This window comes from Equus asinus, chromosome 6, assembly GCF_041296235.1.
Source record: "Equus asinus isolate D_3611 breed Donkey chromosome 6, EquAss-T2T_v2, whole genome shotgun sequence".
NCBI lineage: Eukaryota > Metazoa > Chordata > Mammalia > Perissodactyla > Equidae > Equus > Equus asinus.
In genome coordinates, this window is record NC_091795.1 from 8025481 (window position 1) to 8052406 (window position 26926).

General features: G+C 42.9%; 1 long non-coding RNA gene across 2 annotated transcripts in view; it reads left to right on the top strand.

Annotated features, from left to right (window-relative positions):
- Positions 1-278: 278 nt before the first annotated feature.
- LOC139045482 (uncharacterized) overlaps positions 279-26926 on the top strand; it is a 50725-nt gene continuing 24077 nt past the window's right edge. The window contains exons 1-3 of one of the 2 annotated variants that reach the window (XR_011503813.1): positions 279-445; positions 8062-8160; positions 8815-8911. This is a non-coding gene — a long non-coding RNA (uncharacterized lncRNA). The remainder of the gene's footprint in view (positions 446-8061; positions 8161-8814; positions 8912-26926) is intronic. The other variant, XR_011503814.1, reaches the window with a different exon arrangement.

Here is a 26926-nt window from a genome sequence, read left to right on the forward strand (position 1 = left end):
ACCAGGTATTTAAACGATGGGCAATATAGTTAGTGGCTAAGAGTGCAAACTGACACCAGACTGCTTGGGGTCACAGTCTGGCTCTGAACGACGTCGTCTATGAAAAGAACAGTGCCTGCCCCATGGTTGGTCCCATATGAGAGATGGTCATTACTACAGGCTATAGGGGACAGCTATTAGACTGTCAAACCTGCTCCTCCACCCTACACAGGGGACAGCTGCAGGAGCTGCAGTGCCCTCCTGGTGTCAGCTGACCAGTCCAGGCAGCAGTGAGGATCTGAGCCAAGCTGGCCAGTCAGCATTTCTCCCTGGGAATGGCAGAAATGGCCTGAGAAAGGAGTCAGGCTATCTGGAGTGCCTGGTCTGTAATACATAGAATTGGCAACTATTAGATTATTTCTCTATCTCCTCTTGACTCACCTCCTGCCTCTACCATATGACCCAGGTAAGTCATATTTATCCAATGTGCATATATAGGGTGCCAATAAAGTCTAGAAACATAGATGCCATTTTTGGTTGCATATTGTAATGTAATATCAATAAATCATTTATTATGTATTCATAAAAATGCATCATAAAAGCGTATATATTACATAAATATGCGTGAGTCCATGTTTCTAGACTCAGTGGCCAAGCTGTAGAATAAACAGACAAAAGCAGAGACAAGGAACTTGCAATGGCATTTGAGTCCCCAGGTCCATGTGGTCCAGATGCTCGGCTATCCCTCCAGCCGGGGTCTTATCTGGTCCTCCTGATAAACAGATCTAGGATTTTGCAACCATAGGAATCCTAACTAATTCAGAACTTTTAAGCCCTGCCTGTGCACCGCCCACAGACCTGAGCCTTCTAGCACCCCACCCCTTGCCGCTTGGAAAAGCAGCAGACAGGGGTTCATGTGCCGTGACTTCTCCAGAAGATCCGATGGCTCAGCAGGATGGGGAGGAGAAGGAGCCAAGGTCTGGGAGCAAGGAACTATCCAGAACTTATTGCCCAGCCTCCACTTATTAGTAGGAGACTAGGGCATTACCTGAAAATACTCAAATGAAGACACCAGTAAGTGTATCAGAGTCTTTGTAACTAGTGGCCTAAAAAATGTTTCATTAGATCTACGGAGTCAAGATTTTACACTTTCATAAAAACAGCCTTGAGTTCAGGTATTCAGACTCAGAAACAAAGTCGTAAGACTTTGAGAAAATCAAAATTATATCACATTCGCTAATATTTATTCTATAATGTTAATAGTTACAATATGCTTAACAGACAAGGTTCTTCTTTAATGGTTAATATATTATGAATAAGATATTTTTCCCTTTGTAAATAATAAATATTTGGGGAAGATACTTTGAGGCTATGCAAATATCGATTTTTCCTTAACTTTTTGCCCACTGGATTTGGCATCCGTCAGTTGTTCTCACCTACAGCAATTAATACTGTGGGATTCTAATGGTAATTTTCCATTTCCCTCATTCCTGCTACATGTATTAATTGAATTCTTCTGTAATGACTGGTTGTCTCTTCTCCATTTGTTTATTTATTAATTTATGTAATAGAGATTCATAGATATTTTATTCATTGGATGACAATCCAATAACATGGTCTTTTATTTTGTTGATCAAATTGTTCCAGTTTTGTTCACCAGGAGCTCTTTTAGCTTGGCTCCTATGTCCTTTCGACCTACTTTCATCTTTCTTTTTTAGGATTTCCTTACTTTCTGGTATCACAAGATGCTCCAGGTTCATGTTGCACTGTCCCTGGCCTGGCCTTAACCCCAGCTCCTTCTCCAAGGAGTCCTGGTTTATTTTATTAGACACTAAGACCTGGGCATTAGGTGCGCTTGTCGCTCCTGGGATGGCACTGCCCCAGGCCCTCGCAGCAGGCAGAGCTGGGAAATACATGTATGGATACTAAACCATGTGTACACACAGTTCTTTTTAATAATAATTCAAGATAAAATGATAATTTAAAATAAATTAGTATATTATTTATTGTTGAATCTCTCAGTATATACATTAAAAATTACATGAGTTCAGGCTGATCTCTTCTGACGTCCCGGGGTTCATTCTAGCCTTGCTCTTCGCTTGTTTGAGGTGATCCTATTAACGAGCAATAGGAGGCTCAAGGAGCCCTAGGAACCAGAGCTTCCCTGGGGCCTGAGGAGGCCAGCTCTCAGAGCACAGTGATGCCGGGTGCGGGGCCCAGACCCTCAGAAGTAGCCTGGCTGGGATCTCACCAGATCTCTTTTGACTCAGAGAACCCAGGAAACGCCTTCAAAAGCCTAGAAAAGCAAAGATAGTTCTCCCCCTCTTATACGAGGAGAAGGTAAACCAAGGCACCTGTACTCAAACAGTGAAAATTGGATGGAATCATCCAACTCCGCCAACTTATTGCTGTGAATGCAAAGCCATTTGTAGTCTTCTTCAGAATTTGCTGGAAAATAGCAAAGCATGTGAAAAGTACCCCTATTGAAATAATACACGTCATTTTAAATTTTTTTGCTATGAGTTTAGTTCTTTTAACTTGAAGATTTATGCAGGCTATCCACTTGGGTGTGGTGGTGGAAAAATGTTGTGAAGTAAAGATGATAAATTGGTAGTTGGGGAGCCACTTGAGGACGGCGGGGTCTGAATTCCAGGCCCGCTGTTTCCCTGACTCACGCTGAGAAGCTCCAGTGTGTCTTCTCAGCTTTGCTAGCGTGAGGGCTCTGACAGGCAGCGGAGCCTGTCTCTACATGCTGGAGCCCGTCTGCTGGCCTGGATGTGTCCAGTTTGCTCCCTGAGCAGCCCTGGTTACAGTCCCTGTGGCCCTGTCTTCTAAAAATAGAAAACCAGACACAAAAATGTGAGGAAAGGAAATCACAGCTGCCCATTCTGGCCCAGACCTTAGATCATTTGTGTGGCTTTTTGCTTCAACATTTTAGGAACAATCAGGTTTTAAATTTCAACAGGCAGTTTCCAAGGACTTGATTTCCCGGCAGCAGAGGCACGCACAGAGGGAAGCTCCCAGAACTGCCTGGAGTGCACGTTAGGGCCTCTGGGGACAAAGCTGCACCTTCTTTATCACAGTAGGTGTCAGCTGTCACCAAAAATAATTGTTCCCCTGTCATTTTTGCCAACTGCAGAGTTAGTAAATTCCCTTCGACTATGTTTATTCTTTGTTCAGAATTCTATAGCTTTTATAATTTCTAAGTGCTTAAAATATTTGCTTAAAAATATTAATCTCCACTAATTCCACTTTTAGAAATTTATCCTAAGTGTATATTAAGAAATGTACACAAACATTTACAAACTGTGATAATCATTATATTACTATATATTTCATTACAGAATGTTAGCAATTTGAATGTTAATCATGGTTAAATAAGTCATGGTCATTCATCAACAAGATGGACTATACTTCAACTATTTTTACATTTTTTCAAAGTCTGCTTAATGATATTTTCATCACTCCAGTAAGAGCTCTCTTATCTGTGTGCCAGAGAGACCTTTTTGGAGTGATGAAAATGTTTTAAACCTGATTTATGGTGATGGCTGCCCAACTTGGTAAATTTACTAAAAATCATTGAATTGTACACTTGAAATGGATGAATTATATGATGTGTAAAATATGTCTCAATAAAGTTGTGAAAAACTTCCTGGGGACCTAGAACACCTCTGTCATCCATTGGTCACAGTGAGGGCATTATGCAGATTAAGAATAAACGGAGTGTAGACCTGACTTCCCTTCACGGTTCTTGAAATGAGACCCCCATCCCTCCTGTGGTTGTTCTCTAGTTCCTCAGGGGGATACGTGTACTTTGAATAGTTATCCTCAGTACCTGGAATGATTCCTGCATTGGCTCCTGGACCCATCAAATAGGGAGGAAAACTCAGAAGCCCTTGAACCTGTGAGACTGATGAAATCACATTCTGGACACGCCAAATAGGAGGCAGCAGACACTGTAGATGACCTGGGAAAACACAGGTCGGCTGGAGGATGGGAGGCAAATGCCGCGGACACACGTGGTGCTGCCCTGGTGAAGCTTTGGAGTCTCATGTTCCGGGGCGTACCAGGACACCTCTCCCTGATGGAGCTGCCAAACCCAGCGCTCTCTGCCACCAAGAAGGAGGCACACTGGGACTTTGGAGGCAACATATTCCATAACTTTTGAACAGCCCACTCTGACTCATTTCCTGTTTTCCTAAATTACTTCCAGTTTTGAGTGGTGCCCAGAGGAAAATAAGACTTTTCAAGTGATCGGCTGCGGTACAAGCAGCTGGGTCAATCACCTTCTATAATCTGGCAGAGCGAGGCCCAGTGGAGAATGAATGGCCCCTAGTCCTCATCACCAGTAATTACTTTCCTTCTGAGAAACAACTTGTGGTTTGTTACGAGACTCTTGTGGAAACGGAATGCCTGTCATCACCAGGTGCATTTGACACTGTTGACTGCCAAATCAGTTCCTGTGCTCAAACTCTTACTCCCATGTCTACGCCATTACCAGGACCGAAGAAGCTACAGCATCAAATTCCCAACCACTTTTACAACTGGAGGTGGGGGTATGAGTGGCCTATGTCACAGTTCTGGCCAGTGAGACGAAAGCAGAGGTCTCTGCGGCATCTGGTGAAGACGTTCCTCTCCTAACATAGGGGATCCTGAACTGTCGCCCCTCTTCCTCTATTCCTCAGGCCTGGAATGTGGATGTTGGGAATGAAGATATTCCACATTCCATCCTGGATCAAGGAGCTATTTTAAGATCAAAAGGAAAAAGCCAAGAGAATCACAGAGGCCCTGGCCGTGACTCACTGAGCCACCAAACCAAGCCATTGACTGCCTCCCCTTGGACTCCTTTCTCCACGAGAGAAGCAAAGTGCTCAAGTTAGCATTTGTTGGACTCTGCATTCTGAAGCATTCCTAACTGAAATATTAGGGAGCCATGTGGCCTGAGCTATAATTACCTGGGAATTATGGATGCATCTTGCATAAGTTTTGCACTCCGTCATCTAGCAAACCTGGAGCACCCACTCCCAGAGAGCCTGTCTTACCACCTTGTTGCCTTTTCTTTACCCTTCACTTCTGTCTTCAGGGGAAACACCTGATGAACAACTGATTAGGAGGAAACAGGTGGCTCTGCGTGGCACTGCAGCACCAGTCAAGCTCTGCAGAAACATTCAGTGGTGACTCTGAAGGCCAGTGGAGGAGGGACATCCCTTCAGTGAACAGAACTTCAAGCTGCATATGCCATTCCCAAAATTTCCTGGAATGAGAGGTGGCCAGAGATAGGGCTGCACTGATCCATCACTGGTTAGTGCAATGGCCAAATAGTCAGGGATTTAGAAGAAGCACAATAGGAGAATTGGAGACAAAAAGTTTGGAAAAGAGGGTGTGGATTGTCTTCTCAGAATAGACCAAGAGTGTCAGAATATTTGTACTCTATGTGGTTGCCCACCAGCTGGATGAGATGTCCTACTCAATGGCTACTGATCAGTATCCTTCTCCAGCCACCCCATTGCTTGCTCAATGCAATCCTAGAGAGTGACTAAACTGGCAGGAAGGGGGGGCTGTGCACAGACTCAAAAATGATTTCACCAGGACGTTCTTTGCTATCCCTCTGAGAGAGTGCCCAAGTAGCTGGCACATAAACCAAACTGCGAACCCAACACTTACCACACCCTGGGGAACAGCCAGCTTCCCAGAGGCAAACTGACTGCACAGAACACCTTCCATACAGAAGCACAGGCCTCTCCCTTCACTGGAACAATTACTTATTTTGTGTTTCAGTTTTCTTTCATGATTCTTTTGGCATTTCCATCCCTGGGGTTTATAAATATCTTACACATTGTCATGTTGATTCATCTTATACTGCTTCAGACAAAGAAATAAATTTTATAACAAAAGACAGTAAGGCTTTAATGTTTGTGGGATTCACTGGTCTTATCAGGTGTATTATCATCCAGATATAGACAGTAGATACATTGTAAAATACATATTAAAGACTTGGTCTTGACCCCAGGTGAGAAGGAACATCTTACAAGGTTGGGATACTATCCTGTGGGTACAAACATGCACTGAAACAGCCATCGACATGTGGTGCTTTCTCATCATCAGCCAAAATGCATAGATCCAAGGGTGAGAAGAAGCGTGGCACATCTCATGATTAGACCTAATGTCTGAAGGGTGGCAGGATAGGCAACCCGAAATACACCACTTCAGTGTAAGCATTATTTTGAGCTAAGAGCTCTTGAAAATCAGCAGATGCAAGAAGGGCACTCTGATCTTCTGTTTTCTTCCTGAAAGCAGGAGACAAAATGCTCCTACGAAAGGTGTCCTTCCTGTACCCAGAGGAAAGAAACAGTCTCTTCATCAGAGATGGGGAGTCAAGGCCGGGAGAATTATGTAAAAACAAACCTTGTTAAAATACCTCTTATCTTCTTTTAGCCTCCCCATAGATTTTCGTCACTTTTCCACAAATGCCTCTCTTTGTTGAACCTAGTATATGAACGATTAGGTCTAGCCACACCTTTGGGTCTTCATTGTCCTATGGAGGCTCCAATGTACGTGTAAAAATCTGTACGCTTTTCTTCTATTAATCTGTCTTATGTCAATTTAATTCTCAGGCCCAGATGGAGACCCTCTTTTGGACAAATGAAAAGCTGAATTGTTCTAATCCATTTTAGCCTAAATTATGCCTCAATTTAAATTCAAATCAGGCCATTGCCAGAAGGGAAAAATTAAGGGTAATGGGAGACAACATACTTAAATTTAATTTTAAAAAGTTTTAAACAGTCAATCTGAGTTACGCTGTGTTTTAAGATCAGTGAATTCTCGCTGAATTTCTCTTAATTTTCACTCTTTTGAGAGACTCCATTCCTATCCCAGGGTAAGAGGTAGTGTGGGTGTGGACCGTCAGCCAGGATCAGAAAGCAAGCTGGCCGATCCAGTATCAGATGGCTGGGGTACTCTTAGACCCAGGCACATGTGCTCTGGCGCCCCTCTCCCAGGACCCTTGTGATCGTGCAGCCATTTGCCCTGAAGACAAGGGGATGGGCGGGGGTTACATGGGAGGCAGAAGCAACGCTGGCACAAAATCTGAGATTGTCTATATATTTTCCCAAGTTATTCCAAAACTGACTTTAGACAACCAATCTCACTTTTAATCATGAAATTCTAAATGCCTTTTATTTCAAGATCAAATAAGACTATTTAAAATGTGAAAATGCACACATCTCTATTTTTCTAATTTCACCAAAACTCTAGAATTATCAAATAGTTATATATCTCAAATCTAGAATTATGAAATAGTTCCTTGAGGGCTATAAATTCTAATAATTTGTCTTCTCCAGAGTAACTAGCATAGTATTCCAGCTGTTATATATTGCTCAAATATATTTTATTTGATTATTAAAATAAGGCTTATTGACTTGAATTTCACAGCTATTAAAATCATTTAAAATATTATGTGAATATGTAGAGACATACACTTGTGATCACATGGCAAGATTTATTTCAAAGCAATTTAGAAACTATAAATAGTTACACCAACAGAAAACACAGTACTGCTGTATTTGACTCACAGTAGCCCTCTGATTATTTCAAACTATAGTCACAAGTGGAGAACTTCTCAAGCCCAAGAACTCAAAAGATGCCTTTCAGAAATTTTCAAACGGAGAGAAGAAACTTGAGAAATCATTCACAAAGATGTCACAGATGTTAATCAAATGTCAGAATTTAAGATGGGCAGAGATGATAAACGTGATTCTGAAGCTCAGGAGAAAGTACAAGAACATCTGTGTTGGGGAGGAAAGTACACACACACACACACACACACACACACAGTTGTGCATATATATGTATGTATGTAAATTATCCCATTTTTTATTTTACAATACCCAAAACATTTCAGCTTTCCATCAGCCCGCTCTGAAATTTTGAAGCAAATTGCAATCTACGTATTTGATGCTAGCTGTAATAAAGTTTCTAACCGCCCAATTTAGGTTAATTTCTGACTTACAAAAACTTTTCTAATAAACATTTTTTAAACACATACACTTTATAAGACTCAATATTTTCTGCTTTTATTGGCAGGTTTTCCGAGAGTTGATTTTCCCCTTATGTTGGCAGTAATTTTATAAAGCTTCTTACAAGTGCTTGACATATTGACAGTGTTACTGAACAGGCTGGTTGGTAAGTGAAGATTTGTCATCAGTGTGGTGCTATATTTATAGAAATATGAAATTAAAAACTCAACTAATTCAATACTTCACAAGTTGAAAAAGTGAGTCCTGGAGGCAAAGCTCTGTCTTATGTAAGGGCGTGTCGGCTCTGGGAATCCTGACCCCGCCAGAGACACAAGGCCAAAACCCCTCCCGTCCTCGTCCCTCCCGTCTGAAGCCCCTCTGCTCTCAAGGGAGCCTCTCCTGACACACGTGCTCCCGTAACCACCAAAGCAGGAAATGCGGAAGGTGGCAAATCCTCTGCTGGCTCTTACAGCTTCCACCCAGAGGTGGCACACATATTTTTCACATTTTATTGGACAAAACAAGTTACCTGGCTCCTGGCTATACTAACTTTGGGAAGAAGAGAAGTTTAATCCTTCCATGTCTCCGTGAGGGGGAAAATGGGAAACATTAGCGAAGAGCATTAATAACAGTCCACCCACTGTAATCCACAAGGACGGAGAGCAGCCCCAAAGAGTCAGCACGGCCTGGAGACACAACGGCTGCCAGATCTGGGTCAGCACGCTCTTAGAAGTGGCACTGCTGGCCTCTTAAAAATTTATACCAAACAAGAAAACCTGATGATGATTTCTGCCATCTTATTGCCATCCTAATTCCACAGGGCTGGCGAAAGTATCTATTCCCTGATGAAGCATGGGTACTTATCTACGTACATGACGGGGTTGGGACACTGTGAATCCAGCTGAGGTACAGGAATGGTAAGGCACAGCCCTCACCTGCTTGTTTATGAATATGTGGATGGCCGGCTGCATACAGGTACTTGTCAGAACGGATGGTGGAATACTTATGACTGGAGACACCACTCAGGGGACCCAAGCGGGGAGAGTAAAGCAATACTCCATAGGCCACCCAGCAGATGAGACAGCAGATGGCGCTAGTGAAGACCATGAGGGGGACACGGCATGCCTTCTCCTGAGCAGCTGTCTTCCTGGTTTTCCCAACCTGACAGAAAATGACATTGTTTCTGTCCTTTATTTCTGTTTGTCCTTTAGGTTCCTGTTTGTCGCTAGTGGCTAAAAAAAATTATAGATAGTCTTTTTATCCCCAAATACAGTTTGTCTTTTGACTATTGAAGCTGAATAGACAAAACCTTAGTTTATAATGAGGTTATTACACCCAGCTAATTCAAAAGCCTTAACCCATTCCTGTGAACATATTGTCAGCATACAGGTGATGAAATTCAATCGTGAGTCAGAAAGGCTGTACTCATATTGTTTTTTCTTTACAAACCATTCATTAGTTTATAAATTCATCAGCATAAATAAGAGAAATGGGTCTAAATAAAATGATGTAATATTTCCCACTTCTCTAACTTTGAGTCTTTAGGCTTAGAGGAAAGATTGTCTCTCATCTCACCGAAGCTCTGTTCATCTAGGGAAGGTCATGCTAATCACCTCGGTGTATAATTAATTACCATGACCCGGGGCTACAGAAGTAAAACGCTGAGCGAAGGTCAGTGTTGGCGCACCAAACAGCACACTTCAGTGTCTTCCTGTGGACTGGGACCCAGAAAATCATTTTCTGCTTCTCCTAGCCTCCAGAACATCTTCGTCCAACTGGGTTATTTTCTCCTTACAAGTCCTCTAAGGTCCTTAGGGATTCCATTAAAGAATCTCCAAACTTGATTAAACTTTATTGCACACTAAATAACAAGAGATTCCTAAAATTCTCTCAACAATATCATACTATATTCCCAAGAAAACTGGGTTTGATCAGTTTGCAGCCAGGCAGTAAGTTTTGGTGCTCACTTTTTTTTTTAAATCTCAGCAAAGCAATTCAAAAGTGCCAACGCCTTTAAAAACAAGTTTCCAGTGGCTGCTCACTTACAAAAGAAGATGACTAATACTTGGTAACAGAACCACTAACTCATGCAGAACTGCCACAGCTCAAACATTACGTTATGGCATTTCTGGTCTCACCAACTCAAAAAGTTAATCATTTTCCATTGGCTTCTCACAAAGTTAGTGGTGAAATTAAAATAACTCAGAGCTGATCACTGCCTTAATATGGAGAGTCATATATCACGTGTATTAGTCATGGTGTGAGCAGTTTCTGAAGGTAAAAATAAATGAATTTCTATTACTCGCCACCCTCAGTTATTAACTATGCACTAATTTAAAGAATTGTGAAAGCAAAAACTTAATAATAAGGAAAGGTGAAAGAATTAAGAGATTTCTACCTCCATGACAACACAGCAGTGTTAATAAAGCAAAGGCGAGCTTAGTGGTAGATAACTTGTTACTAATAGTTAAAGTATCAAAATTTGAACTTAATTTACCTTTTTTTTGTTGAGGAAGATTAGCCCTGAGCTAACAACTGCTGCCAATCCCCCTCTTTTTGCTGAGGAAGACTGGCCCTGAGCTAACATCCGTGCCCATCTTCCTCCATTTTATATGTGGGATGCCTGCCACAGCATGGCTTGCCAAGCAGTGCATGGGTCTGCACCCAGGATCTGAACCAGCGAACCCAGGGCTGCCAAAGGGGAGCGTGCAAACTTAACCGCTGCACCACTGGGCCAGCCCCTGAACTTAACTTACCTTTTAAAAAATAAGCTACTTCCACTTACAATAGCATCCAAAATGATAAAATATCTAGGAATAAATCTAACCAAGGAGATGAAAGACTTGTACACTGAAAACTACAAAATATTGCTGAAAGAAATTAAAGACCTAAAAGTGGAAAGACATCTGTGTTCATGGATTAGAAAACTTAATGTTGTCTACATGGTGATACTACCATCTCGAGCAATCTACAGATTCAATGCACTCTCTATTCAAATTTCAATGCCTTTTTATGTAGAAATAGAAAAGCCAATCAAATTTATACAGAATTACAAAGGAACCGGAATAGTAAAAACAACCTTGAAAAAGAACAAATTTGGAGGACTTACATTCTCTGATTTTGAAACTTACAACTAAGCTACAATGACCAAAACAGTGTGTACTGACATAAGGATAGACACACAGACCAATGGAATAGAATCGAGAGTCCAGAGACAAACCCACACATCTCCAGCTAATTGATTTTCAACAGGAGTACCAAGACCATTCAATGGGGTAAGAATTGTCTCTTCAACAAACGGAGCTGCATAACTGGATATGGAATGAAGTTGGACTGCGACCTCACATCATATACAAAAATAGACTCAAAATGGATCAACAACCTATAGGTAAAAGCTAAAGTTATAAAACTCGTAGAAGAAAACATAAGGTTAAAATTCATGACCTTGGATTTGCCAATGGATTCTTAGATATAATACCCAAAGTATAAACAACAAAAGAAAAAATAAATTAGACCTCATCAAAATTAAAAACTTTTCTGCATCAAAGGACAAAATCAAGGAAGTAAAAAAGACAACCTACAGAATGGGAGAAAATATTTGCAAATGTCTGATAAGGGTCTAGTATTCAGAATACATAAAGAACACTTACAACTCAGCAACAAAAGACAAATAGCCCAACTAAAAAAGGTGAAAGAATTTGAATAGATATCTTTCCAAAGATACACAAACGCCCAACAAGCACATGAAAAGATGCTCAACATCATTAGTTATTAAGAAAATGCAAATCAAAAACACAATGAAATGCAACTTCACACATACTAGAATGGCTATCATAATAATTAAAGGGGGCAAGGAAAGGGAGAGGGTGGGGGAGAGAGAGGGAGAGGAAGGGAGGGAGGGAAAGAGATGGAGAGAGGGAGGGAGAAAGGGGGGGAAGGAGGAAGGGAGGAAGAAAGGAAGGAAGGAAATAAGTGTGGGCAAGCATATGGAGAAATTGGACTGGAGCCCTCATACGTGGCTGGTGGAAATGGAAAATGGTGCAGCTGCTGTAGAAACAGTTTGGTGATTCTCCAAAGAGTTAACCATAGAATTACCTTACAGGCCAGTAACCTCACTCCTAGGCATATACCAAAGGAAAGGAAAACAGATATTCAAACAAATACTTGTACACTAATGTTCACAGCAGCACTATTCACAATAGCCAAAAGGTGGAAACAACTCAAAATTGATCAAGAGTTGACTCAATAAACAAAATGTGATAGATACATCAATGGAATATTATTCAGCCATAAAAAATGAAGTACTGGCACCTGCTACAACATATAGGAACTTCAAAAACATCATAGGGACTACAAGAACCCAGACACATAAGATCACATATTGTATGACTCCATTTTTGTAAAAATATCCAGAATGGCTAAATCTAGAGACAGCACATTGTTGGTTGCCAAGGCTTGGGGTGAGGCGGAAACAGGGAAGTAAGAGCTTAATAGGTTTTCCTTTTGGGGGTGATGAAAATGTTTGGGAACTTGACATAAGTAGTGGTTTGACAATATTGTGAATATACTAAATGCCACAGAATTGTACATTTTAAATAGTTAATGTTATTTTATGTGTATTTTACCTCAATTTTTGAAAAACTCAAAAAGAAAATAAGTTAGGACCAATTTAAGAATATCCCACAACTGTATCCCTCTCAATCACTTGAATTTTGGTAAAAGTTTCTGAGTTGCAGAGTGAATTGACAAGTTTTGGGTTGCCAGAGGGAGGGTTTCACACAGGATTCTGTCATTTGTCCTGTATGTGGGTGCTGGCCCCGTGGCCGAGTGGTTAAGTCTGCACTCTCTGTTTCAGTGGCCAGGAGTTCGCCAGTTCAGATCCTGGGCACGAACCTACACACCACTCATCAGGCCATGCTGTGGCCGCAACCCACATTGAAGAGCTAGAACGACATGCAGCTAGGATGTACAACTATGTACTGGGGCTTTGGGGAGAAAAAAAAGAGAAAGATTAGCAACAGATGTTAGCTCAGGGCCAATCTTGCTCACTAGAAAAAAAAAAAAGCACATACAAAAAGGACAGGGCCTGCCCTTGGCCGAGTGGTTAAGTTCGCACTCCGCTTCAGCAGCCCAGGTTTTCACCCATTTAGATCCTGGGTGCAGACATGGTACCGCTCATCAGGCCATGCTGAGGTGGCATCCCACATAGCACAGCCAGAGGCACTCACAACTAGAATATACAACTATGTGCTGGGGGGCTTTGGGGAGAAGAAGAAGAAGAAGAAGAAAAGAAGATTGGTAATGGATGTTAGCTCAGCTGCCAGTCTTGAAAAAAAAAAGGCCAAAACCTGAGCCAGGACTGTAGGATCTTGAAAGGGCCTCCCAACTCCAGTATCCAGGCCCTGAAGAACACGAGGATGGTCTTTTCTCTGGGAGGAGGATTAATGATCAGATTTGCTTACATAATCAAGAAACTCCCCAGCCCAAAAGCTTATAATAAAGTTGCAACATTAGTAAAATCTCTACATCTCCATATGCTCATAGGGAAAGACCGATACGTTGTTATATATTCTGGAAAAATCCTTATTTTATACTCAAGTTTTAGGGTTTTGCCTCTTAAATACTATATTTCCTCTCAACAATATTTAATAGCCCTACACACAAAATGGAATGACTATCAATCAGGTGTTCCATAACACCAATCCAGCATTTAGACCTTAATCAAGATGGGGTCCCTCACTGTTTGGGTACATCTCAAAGTCCCCGTCTAGCGCCTGGGCATGAAGGATGGTGAAACCAGAGTGTGCGTGGAACCGTGGGCTCATAGACCACGAGCTGTTGCTGGCGGCCGGGGGGCGTTTCCAGCGGGCCACGTGATACTGCTGCATCGCTTTGGAGGAAAGCTGCAAAGATCCACAGCGTAATTCTTCCGGATGATGCGCTGTACAGGGAAGCTGTAACGGGTGTGAAGAACTCATAGACGTCTGCCACGCTCAATTTAACTGAACAATTTGCCAGTCCTGTCTTTTAAAGTGGCACTTTTAACACCTTTATAAAGCAACGACATAAAAGACAACAATCTAACAACTATTCAAAAAGACAGCCAGTTTGTCTAACAAAACCACAGCGAGGAGCGTAGATTCCACGAGCTAATACGATGCGGAGTGACACGCGAATCCCCGCAGTCATGGAGACAATTAAGTCCCCAAATGACACAGAGAACCAGCTGGATTCCTTAGTCAAGAGAGAAATAACAATTATTCACTTGACACAGTTTTGCTTATTTATTGTACCTTAAGAAATTCCTTTTTTTCTTCCTCTATTTTTTTCTCCAAATTTGAAAACGCCACAGTTAGGTACAGTTTCAAAACTACAGATGATATAGCTCAAACCTTTAATGCCCCGTCAGCCGAAAAGAAGAGAAAAAGATCTTTACTGTTAAAGTTGCAAAGGCTGCTATAAGCTGCTCCCCATGATTCAAATTCCCACAGACAACTGGCTCCAAATCCCGGAGGAATTGGACAAAATGAATGTAAAAAGGAAGGTTTGATTAAGTGAGAAACGCTCTCCCTAAAAAAAAAAAACCCACGTTTTTTCTGTGGGGAATAAATAGCTTTAAAAGAGAATTCACAGGTGAGAGTAACGTGTTCTCAAAGTCTGCGGTGAGCAGAACTATTTACTGTTGCCTAAAATGAAAGTCAGCTGACATCAGGCAGCCCAGCCAGCAGGGCGGCTGGGAAGATGGTCGGAGATGATCCAGCCTTACGGGAGGTGGGTTTGGTTTGAGGGCAGAGTTCCAAATCCAGAGGGGACTAGGAGGCTAACCAGGAACGAGGCGGAGTTAATCTCTATTCCTGCGAAATTCTGGCTGTAGCTCAGCAGTGCACACACAGAAGGGCCGATATGGCTGAGAGGGCATCCCTGGCACGTGGAAGGGCCTCGTGCTCGTTGTAAGAGGCCCTCCATCAGTCAGTGAGTTAGATGCTTTTGGGAGCGCCAGGAATCCTGGTGTGTCTCAGTGCACAGGGAGGTGACAGGTGCTGGGGCCCCTGCCATTCTGACTCCAGCCCAAAGGCTCCTCGTCGGACTCATTCGTCCACATCCCACTGGACAGCAGAGCCACCTGAGGCCCCACCTGAGGCCCCACCTGTCAGAGTTACCATTATTTCTGGATAACTCGCCCCTTCTTTTCACCCTCAAGCCCAATACTTTTTAGTTTGCTTTAGTCCTTTGGAAAATCATAGTCCTCTTCTGTCTGGGTTCTCAGTCTATCTTCATGGCTTTCAGACAAAGGATTCTCCTTCGAGTCACCCAAACCTTGAACAAGAGGCATGGACCCCAGCCTCGTACACAGAAGTCACCTAACACTGATGTTCTGGGCAAAAACGTGCCACTCGTCTCCCTTCACTTGGGTCGCCAGTCATAACCGGCCCTCTGACTTCTCAGCTAGGACTCTTTCTTCTCCCCTTCCTTATACTCCCTTTTTCTCCATTTCCTTTCATCTGGTTTTTTGAAAACGCAGTTCTAGAAGAAATAACTTCTGAACTCCACTCAGGTGCAAGGCCCCAGGTGGGACCTCCAAACCCTTTCGTCAAGAATGACCAGCAAGCAACGAGCCCCTACTTTTCCCCACACCCCAGCATCTCCCAACCCTCCACCCCCAGCCTCACAGGCCAGGTGTTTGGGGAACATGAGCAGATCACCTGCAACAGATGCCTGTGTGCTTCTCCCTTGTACTCTCACTGACTTTAAATTCTCCTTTGGCCTTTTCTCCCACACGCCTCAGCCATCTAGCGCTCTTTTAATCAACACCAACTTTGGGGCTAGTTCTCTGTTCGAATGTTTGTCACAGTCAGTCCCTACTACTCTTATCTAAGCCTTTAAGGAAATGGTCCCATCGATTCAGTCGGGGAGCCTGCAATTGGACTGGTTGGCAAAGGTCTCAGAGCAATACTGAATTTTTCACTTTATTTCCCTTTAAATGATCAACAGAAGTTTCTGAAGATTTTCCTAGGTTTACTTTTAATTGCTAGCTTAGATTCACAATCTTCATAGGTTCTGGTTTCCCGTAATTATGAAACAGTTTGTTGATGTGATTGGTGTACTTTCTTGAATATGTTTTTGAGATAACTAATGCATGATATCCCCTTGGAATCCTTCACATCTGCAAACGCCCTTTTCCTCCCACCAGGACAGGGGGCTGGTGGCCCGGAGGCGTGCACCATTGTCATTCGGCTTCTGGTTGGTGGTGCAGAGGGCAAGTGTGATGCCTCCCTGAGGCCGTTTCCCTTGTAAGTCACTGCTTTTGCCCAGATCTTGGTTCTGTAAGATTTTCTTTTTCATCCTTGGAATTGAGGATTTCCCAAAGAAATTCATCCTGTCAGGAACATAAGCGCTTTCCATCTGCAGACCCAAATCTTTCTGTTTTCCCTTCTGGAACACTCGAGCTCCTCAGGTTAGACCTTCTAGCCAGGTCTTTCAAGTCACTTAGCTTTTTGCTCATGATTCCCACATCTTTGTATTTTCACTTTGTTTTGATCTGTGACTATTCTCCCTTGAATTTTATCAAATTGTTTAAATTAAAAATCATGCGTCTGAGTTTGAGCAAGCCCTGTTTTGACCTAATTGAATCCCCTTAATTGCACCTGTTACTTTTTGTTGTTAAAGTTCTGGCTCCTTTTACTCCTAAATTTCAGCGGCGGCCCCAGTTCTAAGTGTCTTGCTCTGCCTTCTTCCTTCTAATAGCTGGGTCTGCAGGGCACAGAGTTTTTTGTTTTGCTTTCTTTTTTCTTTTTTGCCTGCTTTTGGTTCTATGAGTCTCTTGTGTCAGAAATTGCTCATTGCCTTCCCCAGGTACTCCTCCACTTGTTTCTTACCAAAAGAACCCTCATTTTGTTGGGGGTACTGATGTGTCCCCTGAAAACACCAAGTTTCCCAGCCTGCCTTCAGGCAGGAGTGACACAGTTTGGCCAATGGGATATAAGTGGAAGTCGCCGGGTGGGCAGAACCAGCTAGCACATGCTGTCTGCCCTGCCGTCTCCTGTGGCCAGGAACGGGCACTAGAAGCTGGAGGTAGAGACCCATCTTTAACCACAGGGAACAAGCACGTGATCTGTTAAACGCAGTTAAGCAGAATGACGAAAGAGCACGAGTCTCTGATGACATCATGAATCTGCTGTACCACCCTTGGAATGCCTCTCTCTGGACTTCATTACGGGGGAAAACAGAACCCCTAACTTGTTTAAGGCACCCTAGAGCAGTTGTCTGTTATCCCCAGCTGGAGGCAATCCCTAATCAATGCAGGCCCAGCTGCTGCTGTCTCTCAAGAATCCAGCCAATGTTGGGAGGCAGAGCCATTTCCACTCCTCTGACAAACCAGCCCACAGCTAAGGTGTCCCCCCAAATTGTGGGCCTGAGGGGAAGCATCTGGGTGCCCAGTTCTCTCGTGATGTTAAGCACCAGCCTCTTCCAGCCCGAGAGACTGACAGTGTCTTAGCTCAGTTGGCCATAACAAAATACCACAGACCGGGGTATACAAAACAGAAACGGATTTTCTCAGGAGGTTGGAAGTCTGCAAGCAGGGTGCCAGCATGGCTGGGTTCTGATGTGTCCCCTCCACATGGCTTGCAGACAGCTGCCTTCTCCTCGTTGGGGTCGGGGGGGGGGTGGGCACAAGGGGGATGGGGAGGGGGAGAGAGAGCTCTGATGACTCTTCCACTTCTGATGAGGGCACCAGTTCTGTTGGCTCAGGCTCCACCCTTATGACCTCGTTTAGCCCTAATCACCCCCTAAAGGCCCATCTTCACTAGAGTCATACAGGGTTAGGGCTTCAACACATTGATTGGGGTTGGGGGGTGGGGACAGTTCAGTCCACACCGCAAAGCATCTTGGCCCTCCAGTGCTGTGCCCGTCACCCTCTCTGGGACCAGCAAGACCAGGCGGCTGCTTCCGGGGCCACATACAGGGGGTCAAAACACTTTCCCCTGTTATTCCAAGCTCCTTGTGGAGAAGCATGTCCTGGGAGCCAGAGTCCTCAGTCACTGCTCCAGGCCTCTGGGCCCAGCAGAGATGGAACAGATGGCACCTCTGTGCTCCTGTCACGGGTGCCCCCCGAGGCCTGGCCCCGAGGCTCCATCCTGCTCCCTCACTGGCCCTCAGTGGCCACAGTCTTGCTCTAAAGGTGTGGTTGAGGGGTTTGGAGACGGCATGGGCAGCTGGGGTGACACTCAGGCCATCGTCTACATTTAGAACAGGGCTTCCGATCCCGTGGTCCCTGATTGCTTAGGCACGTTTGCTGTTTAGGCTCACTTGTAACACTGTCAGCGGGATAGCGCTGTGAAAGTCGCTGTGCTGAAAGTCCTGGAGCACTTGAGCTTCCCGGCTGGGGCGGGCCCATCAAAGCGAGGCCCATTCTGATTAACTGGACCGGCTCTTTCGGAGAGGGAGTGACAGAGCTCCTCCTGGTCGTCCTGACGTTCTCCAAGCATACATGATTCACTCGGCCCATTTCTAGTCAAGCAGACTTGGGGAAAATGAATCGGAAAGAGACAAAACCTCATCTCCCAGACCATCCACCAAATACTTGGAAAATGGAGGTGGAAAAAGGATTTGTTTGTAGGCACTACAGTTTGAAGAATTCATGCAATTTCCTCCTTTTCTCCTCTGTTTGCTGAAGACTTTTTTTCATTTCCTCGTTCAATAAAGAAAGGCTGTGTAACAGCTGTTTCATTCTAGTCTTATAAATTGGAAATGGATTTTTAGTAATGCAGCAAAATTCTGTGCCACAGAAATCGATAAACCCCTCGGACTGTGTTAGAGGGATCTGACCTTTTAAGGGAGGCACTCAGGATTAATAAAATATAGTGGCAAGTCTTAGAATTTAGTCTGTTTCTCTGGCTTCCCCCTCTCTGCCTCTGCCGGAGGGACTGGGGGGGCCGAGCTCCCGCGCAGCCTTCCTGCCCCCTCTCCAGCCACGTAGCTCAGTGTGGGCTCGCACGCTGGGCTGAGATCTCGCGGCTTCTACTCCGCTCGTCACTCTGCTCCAATGCCCACCTTCCCACTCTGTTCGCCTGTGCAGCCCCGTCCCAGCAGAAGCCCCCCTGCCTCCACATGGCCCTCCTGTCTGCGCCCCTCATCCTCAGGACTCGCGCGCACTGGGAGTGAACCCTTCTCATCAAACAGAGCTGCCACTTGTGTCTGTCCTTCTCTGCCACCTGTGCACTACTGGAGGCCAAAGGCCACGCTGCAGCTCCCGTGCCGGGCCCCGGGAACAGTGCTGAATTATTTTAGCTCATGATGGTCGCTGAAATAAGCACACAGCCCTCTCCCCACCTGCGCGTTCTGGTTCATTTTGTTCCGTATCCACAATGCCTGTCCTTTGTTCTCCACTCTAGCTGTTAGAATACTAACCATCCACTAAGAACAAGCTCAGTGCCCAGCTCCTCCATGCAGCCCTTTAGCACAGCCCTTTGTTGATCCTTTTCCCTCTAAAATCCTAAAGCACTCTTTATTCCAACCACAGTTTGGCTCTCAGGGAAAATTTCTTCACCTACTCGTGTGTTTCTTGTGTGTTTGTCTTTTCTCTCCAACTGTGTTATAAGCTCTTTGAACAGATATCAGTATTACTGAGTGATTGAATATGCTTTTCGTGGGTAAGAGGTCCTTTTCCACCCATTGATTATTCCGGCATCACTAGGGCCAGCTGATGCCTAAGCCCTGGCAACACCCATTCTCCCTGGCTGCCTTATGTGGGTCCCCAACCACTTAGCTATGGTGCACCAAGACTCAGCTCCCAGCCCTTCCCACCTCTCCCACCTACTTGGCTGAGAACGTCTGTGTTTCCTGGTTTGGGTGGGGGCGTGGTTCATGGGGGAATTTTTCTCAGCATTCCTAGTTCTTGTACTAGGCACCAAATTTCCCTGGGCTAGACGGACAAGGGCAGTGAGTGACAGGGAATGAGTAAATCAAGGAACAAGAAAGGCCATGCACATCATTAAGACAAAGCACCATTATTGTCCAGATGGAGGAACTAAGATCCTTCTCGAGGAATTAACCTCTATGGAAGGTTCTTAACCTGGGTCCTCTGGACCCACAGGGCAGTGAATGAATGCGGACATCTACAAACTTGAGTGGTGTGATAATTTCTTATTGCTGCTGTTACAAATCACCACAAACTGTGTGGCTTCCAACAACCTCAACTGATGACCTCACAGCTCTGGCAGTCAGAAGGCTGAAAGGAAGGTGTAGGCAGGGCTGCGCTCCTGGCTGAGACTCACCAGGAGAAATCATTTCTTTGCGTTTTTCCAGCTTCCAGAGACCACTGGCCTTCCTTGGCTCGTGGCTGTCTCGTCCAACCTCTACTTCCATCACCACGTCACCTGCTCTGACTCTGACCCTCTTGTGTCCCTCTTACAAGGACCCGCGTATTACACTGGGTCCAGGATAATCTGCCCGTCTCAAGATCTTTAACTTAATCAGTCAGTCAACCTCCTTTCACCACACAAGGTAACATACTGGCAGGTTTCGAGGATTAGGACATCTTTGGGGGACTATTATTTTACCTACACAGGTGGGAAAAAGCTTGCATCTTTATTTTCACTAATGATAACTGAAGTTTGGTGTTTCCTTCAATTATGAATGTGGACGATAAACCACCATAGTACTCGCAATACCACTGTAGAGCTGTGGCAGACCCCGTGCTGTGTCATTTACGCTCGTCACTACTTCAACATTACTGTGGTTACCAGACTGGCCACTGAGTCTTATTATTAGTTATGACAATAAAGAAGCACATACTGTGTCATCATTTTTAAAAATATTTTGACAACTGGATTTCCAGTTTCCTTTGTATCTTTAGTGCAGTTTTCCAGACAAAAGACCCTGAGATGAGGACTCGTCAAGTGTCAGTGGTTTATGAAGAAAGTGCTCCCAGGAGAGACTAGCAAAGGAGTGAGGGAGCGTGACAGGCAAGGGAGAGCAGACAAGTAGGGTCCCACCTCAGGGGAGGTCTCAACCTTGTCCTGATCCCTCAGGGAGCTCTGCAGGGGACATTATAATCAGAGTATGTCCCAGTTAGAGGCAATGGACCTGGGGTTTCACACTCTGGGACCAGTCAGTCATTAGCACAGGGGCTCAGAAGATACAAACTGTCAGGCTCTCTTGGCTTTCTGTCTGTGGACGGAGTCCCCGCTGGCCAAGTGCCGTCCTCTGAGGAAACTCCAAGGTCTGGGTCAAGAAGCAGAGCACCCCAAATCTGGGAGACGGGCCCCAGAAATGCCCAAGTCTTCCAAGTGGATCTGGACAGAGTGCCAGCAGTGTCTGTTATACTATGTGACTCCACATAGTTCATTTTATGGACTTAAAAAACGTTCTGGGGAGGCGTCAGTCATCTTCACCAGACTGCCAAAAAAGCCGGATACGAAAAAAGTCATGGTACGTAAAAGTTAAGATCTTCTGTTCCGTGCTTTAATATCACAAAGGGCTTCCTCAACAACTGGGAGTCTCCAGTCCCCAAATGTAGACACAGAAGGTATATTCAAGCAGGTAATTTTTTAAAAGCGTCCTTGGAACGTTCCAATAATTAGCATCCCTCTCCACATAAAGTGTCACGCGTGTTCACTTTAACAAGTCACACTCACCACATCCATTAATGAACGGTATGAACTCAACTTGTGAGAACTACAATGGTTCTCATACAAGAAAAACGTGTACCAGTGACTGTGGATCTTTTCATTTAAAAAACGCCTTTAAAAGGTAGAATCTCACAAGGCTAAGTTAAAGTCTAATGCGCCACTGAGATTATAACGGAAGAGGGAAAGGCTGCTTGGCTTATTGTCTCGGGCGTGCACACCGTCTTATTTACAGCGTGCTCGAGAAGAAGGAGCTATGTAACTGCAGAAATAGAGGTTAGGCAAGGAGCTAGCAGGAGAAATGATGGCTCTTATTTAAAGACAATCATGGAATTATTTTATCTATGGATATGAACAATTATCTTTTTTTTTTTTTTTAAAGATTGGCAACTGAGCTAACAACCGTTGCCAATCTTTTTTTTTTCTTTTTCTGCTTTTTTCTGCCCGAATCCCCCCAGTATATAGTTGTATATTTTAGTTGTGGGTCCTTCTAGTTGTGGCATGTGGGGTGCCGCCTCCGCGTGGCCTGACCAGTGGTGCCATGTCCGCACCCAGGATCCGAATGGGCGAAACCCTGGGCCACGGATTGGGAGCGCACAAACTTAACCACTCGGCCACATATGCCAGTTCATATGGCCAGCCCCATATGAACAGTTATCTTAAAGCATGTTTTATCTTTAAAAGTTATTCCTTCTAGGTTAAAAATTCTTAAAATTTAACTTAAATTCCAAATTGGAAGCAAAAATTAGAAGAAACAAAATATTTTTCTGAATGAAAATGAACAAGAAAGTTTTTTTTCTGAAGATAATGACATACTTAGTTCAAGCAAAATGGTAAATTTTGCAGAGGAAAATAAATTTGCAGGATCAAGATTCCTAGGGTATTCTAATTTGGGAGTTTGGCTTTTTTTTCAATTAAGGTATAATTGACATACGATATTATATTCATTTCTGGTGTACAACATAATGATTCAATATTTATATATACTGTGAAATGATCCCCACAATAGGTCTAGTTAACATCGTTACCATACATAGTTACAAAATTTTTTTCTTGTGAGAACTTTTAAAACTTCTTCTCTTAGCAACTTTCAAATATGCAACACAGTATTATTAACTATAGTCACCAAGCTGTACATTATATCCCAGGACTTCTTTATCTTCTAACTGGAAGTTTGTACCTTTAGACCCACTTAACCCATCTCACTCATCCCTCAGCCCCCATCTCTGGCAACTACTAATCTGTTCTCTATACCTATGACTTCAGGCTTTGTTGTCGTTGTTGTTGCTTTTAAGATTCCGCATAAAGTGAGATGATATGATATTTGTCTTTCTTTGACTTATTTTACTTAGCCTAATGCCCTCAAGTTCCATCCATGTAGTTGCAAATGGCAAGATTTCCTTCTTTTTTATGGCTGAATAACATTCCATTGAATATATACACTACATTTTCTTTATTCATTCAGCCATTGGTGGACACTTAGATTGTTTCCGTATCTTGGCTATTGTAAATAATGCTGCAGTGAACACGGGGGTGCATATATCTTTGTGAGTTAGTATTTTCTTTTACCTTGGATAAATACTCAGAAGTGGAAATGCTGGATCATATGATAATTCTATTTTTAATTTTTTGAGGAACCTCCATACTGTTTTCCATAGTGGTTGCACCAATTTACATTCCCACCACCAGTGCACAAGGGTTCCCTTTTCTCTACGTCGTCACTAACACTTGTTATTTCTCATCCTTTTTTTTAATATCCATTCTAACAGGTGTGAGGTGATAGCTCATTGTGGTTTTGATTTTCATTTACCTGGTGTTTAGTGATGTTGAACATCTTTTCATGTACCTATTTGGATAGGTATGAAGCCATTTGGATGTCTTCTTTGGAAAAATGTCTATTCAGGTCCTCTGCCCATTTTTTATCAGATTATTTTTTTTTCTCTTGAGTTGTATGAGTTCTTTATATATTTTAGATAGTAACACCTTATCAGATATATGATTTACAAATATTTTCTCTCATTCAGTTGATTACCTTTTCATTTTGTTGATGGTTTCCTTTGCTGTGCAGAAGCTTTTTAGTTTGATATAGTCCCACTTGTCTATTTTTGCTTTTGGTGTCAAATCCAAAAAATCACTGCCAAGACCAATGTCAATGAGCTTATGTTTTCTCCTAGGTTGATTTGGGAGTTTATAAGTGGAAAAAGTGATATGTACAGACACTTACCAGTCCCATAGAGGTAACCATAGGAAACATCTTTGTTCACCTGGATTGGCCTTGTGTTTCATCATGTTCATTTCCCACTCAAAGAAGAGTTAATTTAAAGGCAAAGTGTGCCATCTATGAAAGAAAGCCTCATTCATAGTAATGCAGTTGATGGAAGAATGAAAAGGACATATGCACACGCATACATTGACATAAGACTTTGAAGAAAAAATATTTTTATGAACCATCAGTAAATGCCAAACTCTTTCTGTATCTAGGATCACAAAACGTATGTTACAAATATAAGAAGCACATGATTGTAGTACAAATATAAGATTTTAGCTTTCTTTTGCCCCAGTTTGGAAACTTGCTGAAATGATCAACATCATATTAGCTGAGAGCAGAAGCATGTTTCATGGACAGGACAATATGACAAAGAACTAGAATCTATTTGGCTGAGTTGTAAGAAGTCTTCTAAATTTTGGAGTTAGTTCTTCAAAACTCCAACTATCCACTAGATCTTAGCCATATACTGGTCTCAGAAACCTTGGCTATAAGGACCACCTCTCTTCCTTTCCACAGATTTCTTATCATCCATACTCACTGTTAAGAACCGTGAAAGTTTGAGATTTGACCCACCTTGCAAGCAAACAAGCAGCTTGCAGCAATTTTATCAATGATGGACAAAGACACAACTGGGTTAGAGATGAATTATTTTATTACTTGCAACACAGCAAACAGCATAAGCATCATCAGCCTATTTATCTTTATTCCCTGAGTCCTGATGCACACAAGACAATGTGAAGAGGATCAAGAAATTCCTGCGCTCCTAATGGGGTACATTACAGGAACCCTGAGCTTAGAGAGCCCAGGTCTTTTATACTGGGCACGAAGCTTGCCTGAGCTTTGTCCAAGAAGGAGACATTATCTTGTTTACTGGACAGTGAACAGATCTGTCTTTTGCTCAGAGGAAGATACTCTCTTGCAAGACTATTCACCATACACACATTCTTGAAAAGATAGTTCTGAGTAAAGGCAGTTAATGCCTCCACTTGCAAGACATATAGAAATATGAGAGGCCAGGAAGAATTGTCTCCCAACACTTACTTAAATCTTTCTCATCACTAAAAAAGAAAATACTCCTTTGGCCCCCATTTTCCTGCAGTTACTACCCTCTCACTATCCTTTCCCAACAGCTAAGTATCTCAAAGGGTTTTTATTCGTTCATCATTCAGTCACTTCTCACACCATTGCGTTTTGAGGTTCACCACTACCCCTGAATCCAAGGGACCCTTTGCCATTCGTATCCAACCTCAAGGTGACTCCTTTCTTCTTGAAACTCTCTCTTCGCCTGGCTTTCCTGAGATTCACCTGGCTGCATCTTTCTTCTTGACTCCCTTCTTGCCCCCTCCTAGTCTGATTCTTCCTCTCCTCCATGTTAAACTGCGGATTTCCTCTGACGCTGGGACTTCTCCTGTGACTCCACCCTCTATCCGTGGGTGGTTTTAAGCTACCACATCATCACCATTGTTTGGGTGGTGTTTCTTCCTATGTCTTCATGTCTAACCTAAATCCCTCTTTTAAGTTAAATATATTCAATTGCCTTCTTGGCTTTGCTACTGCACAATTTTAACAGATCAAAAATTGAACCCAAGAACTTTCTTTTCCAAAAGTTTTCTGCCTCCAGTCAGCCTCACCTTGATCAACAGAATCATACCCTGAGTTGTGCAAATTAGAAAAGAAGTGCCCCTTCCATGAGACACTTTACTCCGTCTATCGGAAATTTTTCATAATATATTAATTTTGTTAGCATAAGGCATTATCTCCACCAGCTGGAAAACTCTTGTTATAAAGATGGAAATTTGTGCTGTCAGTGGGATAAATGGTGTCCCTTAGAAGCAACACCATCATTAACTGCACAAGCTCTACAGCTCACCCAGTCACCCCAATGGACTGAAACACCACTCACTTCTCTGTTAAGGTACACCACGACGTCCTAAGCAGGCATGGCTTCCGAACGCTTACTTGACAGAGTGAAATAATTAACCCCACTGTCAGATACTTTCATGTGAAAAAAAAGGAAAAGAAAAGAAAATAAGAAAAACAGGGCACTATTAAAATCATACCTTGAAAGCTTCTGGAAGCAAAAAGGAAGAGCAGGGCGACCTTCTTTTCACTGTGAAATTCATGGCGAAGAGAATGAGAGGTCTCTGAAAGAGGGTTTTCATTTTCTCTCCTTTCCCTGCCTGTCTCTTTAAAATGTAAATCTTGACACTACAAACACAACACTGACTCTAAAAAGTAAAATAAAAAGAGAGAGGGCCTGTCATTTTCCAGCTTGAAAGAGCAATAAACAAATTGCTCCGATGATGCAGCTGTACAAATGCTGATTAAAAAGCCAACTTCAGAGAAAAGAGCCATATTCAAAGCAATTATTAACAGTAGAGGCCTGCAGATGATTTGATAAATCATAGCTCAGATGCAAGTCTTTTCCTGCCACCTCTAGCTGTGTGTGCTTGAGTCTTTAAGAAACATTAAAATGCAAATCTTAGCATCTGCATCTGTGTCTCAAATACTGTGGGACTTATTTTGAGTAATATGGAATATATCAATTAAGTGATGCCATCTTTGGAATGTTTTATCAGTTCAGTTTTGTCATTGCCCCAGAAATTATGTTCATATCCCATTCCTTTAAAATTTTAATGCATCATTGATTTTTGTCTGTATTAATATTAGATATGCAAAAGCATTTTATGAATATGTATGATGTCATTTAAATAATAATAGTATTACATATTATAAAATTACAACTTATCAAGTAGGAAATATATATTGTAGCTCATCAGCAGAAATGTTCTGATTTACACCTATGTTTGCTAAACTGCCACATTCAAGCTGGCCCTTTGCAAATATAGGAAATTATTTGAGGCAGTCCAAAATTTATTCACTACAGCCGTATTCTGACATGTCCCTTCTGACAATGCCTTAGCCCGCCTCACTCAAAATGAGGAAACAACAGAGTAGCAAAGATGGGGGAGGGCCCCCAAATTTAAATTTCAACAATATATCTGCAAAGAATTTAGCTATGGAATAATAGGAGA